The sequence below is a fragment of the Nipponia nippon genome, unplaced genomic scaffold (genome assembly GCF_047370975.1).
Source record: "Nipponia nippon isolate SJK-2023a ecotype South Korea unplaced genomic scaffold, ASM4737097v1 scaffold_11, whole genome shotgun sequence".
Lineage (NCBI taxonomy): Eukaryota > Metazoa > Chordata > Aves > Pelecaniformes > Threskiornithidae > Nipponia > Nipponia nippon.
Window position 1 is genome coordinate 8,951,860 of NW_028262302.1, and position 6,000 is coordinate 8,957,859.

The window sequence follows — 6,000 nt, forward strand, 5'->3', positions numbered from 1 at the left end:
GGGAGAAGGCTAAGACTTGCATGCATGTATTTATTACTGTGTCCAGATAGGAACGTAAAAAATGCCCTGTTGGTCAATTTGGCCCAGCATACTGTATTCAACAGTGATAGCAGGAGATGCTATTTAGAGAGAGCACATGAACCTGGCTACTTGCTCTGATCTAGCCCTCTCTGTAGTTTCCTCTAGCATCCACATTTGTCATGTCAGAGGACATTTGTAAGTGGACTGTTTCCTTTGTTGTCTGTTTACAGGCCTGTAGCCCTTAAATTTGTGTAATCTTGTCTGCCTCCCCAACCTCCCGGCAATGATTTCTGGAAGTTTACTTCTGGATGTGTGAAAAAGTGCTTTTTTTCTACTCTGTGGCTGCATAATTTAAGGGATTTTGCTGAAGGCTGTGCTAAAGGCTGAGTGAAAATCTAAGTAAACTGTATCTAAAGTTCTGTTGACGGCTTCAGAAGACTTCCAAAATATACGAGGAACATCTGTCTTTCAAAAAAGACATCGTCTTCCTCCAAATATCTTATTTATACATTCATCCATTAATCTTATTCTTTATTATAATTTCTACTAATGTACCCGCTACAGTTGTCAGCTGAAGCTGTATTCTTTGATTCTGGATTCTGTCATTCTGTGTTCTGGATTCTGTAATTTGCATTATCTGAATCTGAAATTTATTTATTTTCCTTAGAATATCTGTTAAATGTTAGCATAATATTAATTAGTCCTCTGGTACAAAAAAGGGTGTTAACTGAGAAGTACACCACAGTCACTAGTTCTGCTATTTCAATCACCAAGTAAATGAGCTTTTGACTGGTTCTTTTTCTCAAATTGAATTTATCTGTCCACAAAGAAATATCAGTCTGAGAATCTCTCTGAGCTCTTCTACAGTAAGCATAGAAACATAGCATCATTCAGGTTTGGGTTATAGCTTTATCGCCTCTACATGCTCCTTTTATATGCTAGTTCATCTACCAGTCTTATAGACTCTGACAGCATTCCTTGTTTTGTTGGATTTGAAAAGGGATTATTAGTTTTTGTTTTTCACAAGTTGTTCCTCAGATGCTTTTAAGCTCATTTTACTGTATTTTACATTTAGCCTGCTAGCATTTGAAAGAAAACTTTGTGTTCTACCCTAAAACATGACATTAACATTTTGAAGGATGACTTCTTGCTTTTAATACCTGACCTTATCCTAGTGTTAACAATGCTGGCTTTCTTATGCCCTTCCCGAAGCCTTATTTACTAGGTATGCACTTGCAGTTTGTTGCCCTTAAAGATTCACCATGAGGCATGCAAGATAACTCTTTGTCTGCCCCTTTCAGCATTTTTAACAGGTATCTTCATATTTCTGTAATTCTCTTTCTTGAAGCTGAACAGTACTGTGATGAATTTTTTTTTGTTTGCTTTTGTCTTAAGAATGTTAGATGTAAGTGCATAGGATTGCTACAGAACATCTCTTCAGTTTGGAATGAGTAGGAGTAAGAAATCAATGATTTAACTATGGATAATAGACTGCTATACTAGACAGACTTCTAAAGAAGTTGCTTAACTTTACAAGCACAGAACACTTTCATGTTATTATGTGAACTCTCATGTTATTATATGAACTCAAAAATATATATCCCAGCATTCTGTTATCTGAAGTGCTGTGTTGAGATAATCACTTGACAGTACGTGCATTTAGAGAAGCCAGCATGGTCTTACTACTTAAGGCTAGTGCTGCTTGATTTATGCTATTGTGCCCCTTAACTCATACACTTAAGATAATTGTTTTTCAAAAAAAGGAAAGATTATTATATTACATTACTATATATATAAATAAATGTATAGGGAGCCTGAGGACAGAGGCCTTAAGGGTGGAAAATCCAGAAGGACTATAACTTTTTTTTTAATAATGTCTTTTTTTTTAGGCTTAAATTGAAATTTTTAAGTTCTTGGATTTGTCACTAGTGGTATCTTTTCATGCTACACTACTTGTCATCCATGCATAAGTCATTATTCTTGTGACTTCTCTATTAAACATGCTGGTCTCGATATCAAAGCAAGTATGTGCCATGACCCAAGTCAAAGAAAAGTTCAAGCTCTGCCTGAAGTCTGAATTATGAAGGCAGATACGTTTTTGCTGGATGTTATTTCTGAAGGTAGATGGATATGCAAGAGGTGCAGGCAGAGCAGAATGAAATCAAAGATGACTAGAAAGCTGTCTTTAGATGAAGAGTCACAGGCAATATAAGCCTGGGGAAAAAAAAAAAAAACAACTGGGAGCTTTCTTAGGGTAAATGCAGACAGGAAGAAAAGGTCTTGTAATTGTAAATAAAGAAGCTATCTTCTATTCTGTGCCCCAATCTGGCATGGGATGTCAATGGCAATAAGGACTTCTATAAATACGTAAGTAGCAAAAGGACGACTGGAGAAAATGTGGGCCCACTGCTAAATGGGAGCAGAGGCTCTGGTGACAGAGGACATGCAAAAGGCTGAGGTACTGAATGCCATCTTTGCCTCAGTCTTTGCTTGCAAGAGTGGCCTTTAGGAATCCAAGGCCTCAGAGACCAGGGGGAGAGTCTGGAGCAAGAAAACCCCAGGGGAAAGTGTGAAGAAAGGAAGACTTACCCTTGGTGGAAGAGGATCAGTTTAGAGAATACTTAAATAAACTGACTTAAGTCCATACTTATCCCATGCAACACTACAGGCTTGGGGAGGAGCGGCTGGAGAGCTGCCTGGCAGAAAAGGACCTGGGGGTGCTGGTCGACAGCTGGCTGAATATGAGCCAGCAATGTGCTCAGGTGGCCAAGAGGGCCAATGGCATCCTGGCTTGTATCAGGAATAGTGTGGCCAGCAGGACCAGGGAGGTGACAGTGCCCCTGTATTCGGCACTGGTGAGGCCGCACCTCGAATACTGTGTTCAGTTTTGGGCCCCTCACTACAAGAAGGACATCGAGGTGCTGGAGTGTGTCCAAAGAAGGGCAACAAAGCTGGTGGAGGGTCTGGAGCACAAGTCTTATGAGGAGCAGCTGAGGGAGCTGGGGTTGTTTAGTTTGGAGAAGAGGAGGCTGAGGGGAGACCTTATTGCTCCCTACAACTACCTGAAAGGGGGTTGTAGTGAGATGGGGGTCAATCTCTTCTCCCTAGTAACAAGCGATAGGACGAGAGGAAACGGCCTCAAGCTGCGCCAGGGGAAGTTTAGGTTGGATATTAGGAAGAACTTCTTCACCAAAAGGGTAGTCAGGCATTGGAACAGGCTGCCCAGGGAAGTGGTTGAGTCTCCATCCCTGGAGGTATTTAAAAGACGGGTAGACGTGGTGCTCGAGGACATGGTATAGATGGACTTGGCAGTGATAGGTTAACAGTTGGACATGATGACCTTAAGGGTCTTTTCCAACCTTAATGATTCCATGATTCTAAGTCCATGGGCCCTAGTGGGATGCACCCACATGTGCTGAGGGAGCTACTAACATGCTGAGGGCCACGAAGATCATTAAGGGACTGGCACATCTCTCCCATGAGGAAAAGCTGAGACAGCTGGGGCTGTCTAGCCTGGAGAAGAGAAGGCTTGGGGGATCTCATCAATGTGTACAAGTACCTGAAGGGAGTCTGTAAAGAAGATGGTGTCCAGTGACAGGACAAGAGACAATGGGCACAAACTGAACAGGAACTTCTGTCTGAACATAAGGAAACACTTTTTAATTGTGAGGGTGACCGAGCACTGGCACAGGCAGCACAAAGAGTTTGTGGAGTCTCCATCCTTGGAAACAGCCAAAAGCCATCCGGACACAGTCCTGGGCAACCGGCTCTAAGTGACCCTGCTTGATGAGGGGCTTGGGCCAGATGACCTCCAGAGGTCCCTTCCAATCTCAATGATTCTATGACTCTCTGATTCTGTAATCCTTTCTGGATACAAACATACCTGCCTGAAAACAGCTTTCATAGTTCTTACCTTAACTAATTGCTTAAGTCCAAGGGATAGTTTCATCTTACTGTTCTCTCTAAGCACTCTTAGAATTGACAACCTCAGGCTTTATAAGGCTTTACACAGCAATACCTCCTATTTCGTCTTCAGTCAACTGAGTATTTCAATTTTCATGGCTTTTTCATGACATAAAGCAAAAGGAGAAGCACAAGAGTTCTTTAATATCCCATAACCATAAAACTCCATAACTACCTGTTCTTGAAGTCAAAGATAAATTGGTTATATAGACATGAATCTTCAAGAACCTAGAATAACATTCTTTCATGTAGCTATTCAAACACTTGGTCTGATGAGCGGTGCTGTGTCAAAGCAGCGTGTTTAATGTAATTTTTTCTGACAGACCAGAAATTATTTCGGATACTGATATAGAAACAGATAGGAACTGGCATATCTTAGAAGTGTCTAGAATGGCTAAACACGTTGATTAATCAGAAAAAAAAAAAACCCAAGTCTTTATTCTACTCTTTACTGAATTATTTTCCCAGTTTGAACACTTCCTCATACAGATTACAAGATTTAACTGTTGATATCTGGTAATCCCTTGGGGAGTTTATGTGGAACACCAATTAGAGCTAATTGCTTCTTTGTTAGAACCTGTTGTGGTTTATCTGATTTGTGTATAAACCAGATAAGCAGTGCAAAGATACTCAAGATACCATATCAAATCTGGCAGGTGAGAATAATGTTACTTTTTTAAAAATCACCCCAAACCCAATGGAATTCTGAGCCTTGCAGTGCTTGAGATGATAGGTACTAAATGAGCAACTGTGGCTGTCACTAGAGGGAGTGTCTGTAACAGTGGGAAAATATGCTTGTCAATTTTTGCCATGTTTAAATTAATAGGAAACTGCAGGGGGTCTTTGAAAAAGCACCAGGGAAAAAAAAATCTGCAATATATTGCAGATTTACAAGTGATTTTTCTTTCCTATTTGCTTATTAGGATCAGAACATAAGACATATTAATTGATTAAAACTGCTTCATTTCTCTGTCCTCAGGACATACATGATTTTGAATGTCTGTTCTTAGTATTATGTTTATAATTGTGGATGTACACATTGGTGATACTTTTAATACATTAACATTTTTTAGTATATGAAAAATGAACATTTATTAATATTCTACATGGGGTGGAACACTGCCAGTTGCTCTAAGCTGCTAGATGCCATCACTTTTCAGAACTGATGTGGTCAGAACTACTGATTATTGTTCTTTTTTACAGCTTAAAATACTTGCAGTCTTGATTAAGCTAAGCAACTCTGTTCCATCATTCCTTCAACACAGGTCATGTTTCTAAACCTCCTGCTTTCCTTGCTATCCTGTGGATAATCCTTAGTTTGTCTACTTCTTTCTTCACAGATATATTCCAGACAACTCTATAAATGCAAAGTAAAGGAATAATTGCACAATATTCCCATTTTTCTGCCATGCAGGGTGTGTCTTATTGCGTGTAGCTACTTGTGTTTTTCTCTTCTGAATTTAAATTCTCATCGAGAGTTCACAGGCCTCCCTAGCCTGGGGTTATCTTTAGCTTTACAAATATACTTTTCATTCCATCATCTGCCTGCCTGTTCAGGAAATTGTTGAACAGAAGGACCAGAAGGTGTCTAGGAGAAGCCAGAGCGTGGCACCACAAGGCTAGCGGCTTCCTCAGGGCCAGGCACCAGGAGCCACAGGGGATCCTCCCTAGGGCAGCAGGCAGGGCCTGGCAGCCCATTCTGTCCTGCTGGCCCAGCCAGGAGCAGGGCAGCATGGAGGATCTGGGGCAGCACCAACCCCAACCCCAGGCACTGGGCACCTCCCTGGGGACTGGGATGGGCCGAGGCTGGGCCAGGAAGTCAGCCTGGGTGTCAGGCTTGGCTTAACGCGGCAGGGCTGTGGGGAGCTGGAGACCAGCCCCAGTGTGGCAGTGCTGGGGCAGGGACTGCTGTTCCTGGGGGCTGACACGGGGTCCTGGGCTGTGGGCAGGGTCGGGGGAGGTCCTAGGGGAGGCCAGGCAGGGGCAGTCAGGCCCATCAGTGCCCTCAGCCCTGAC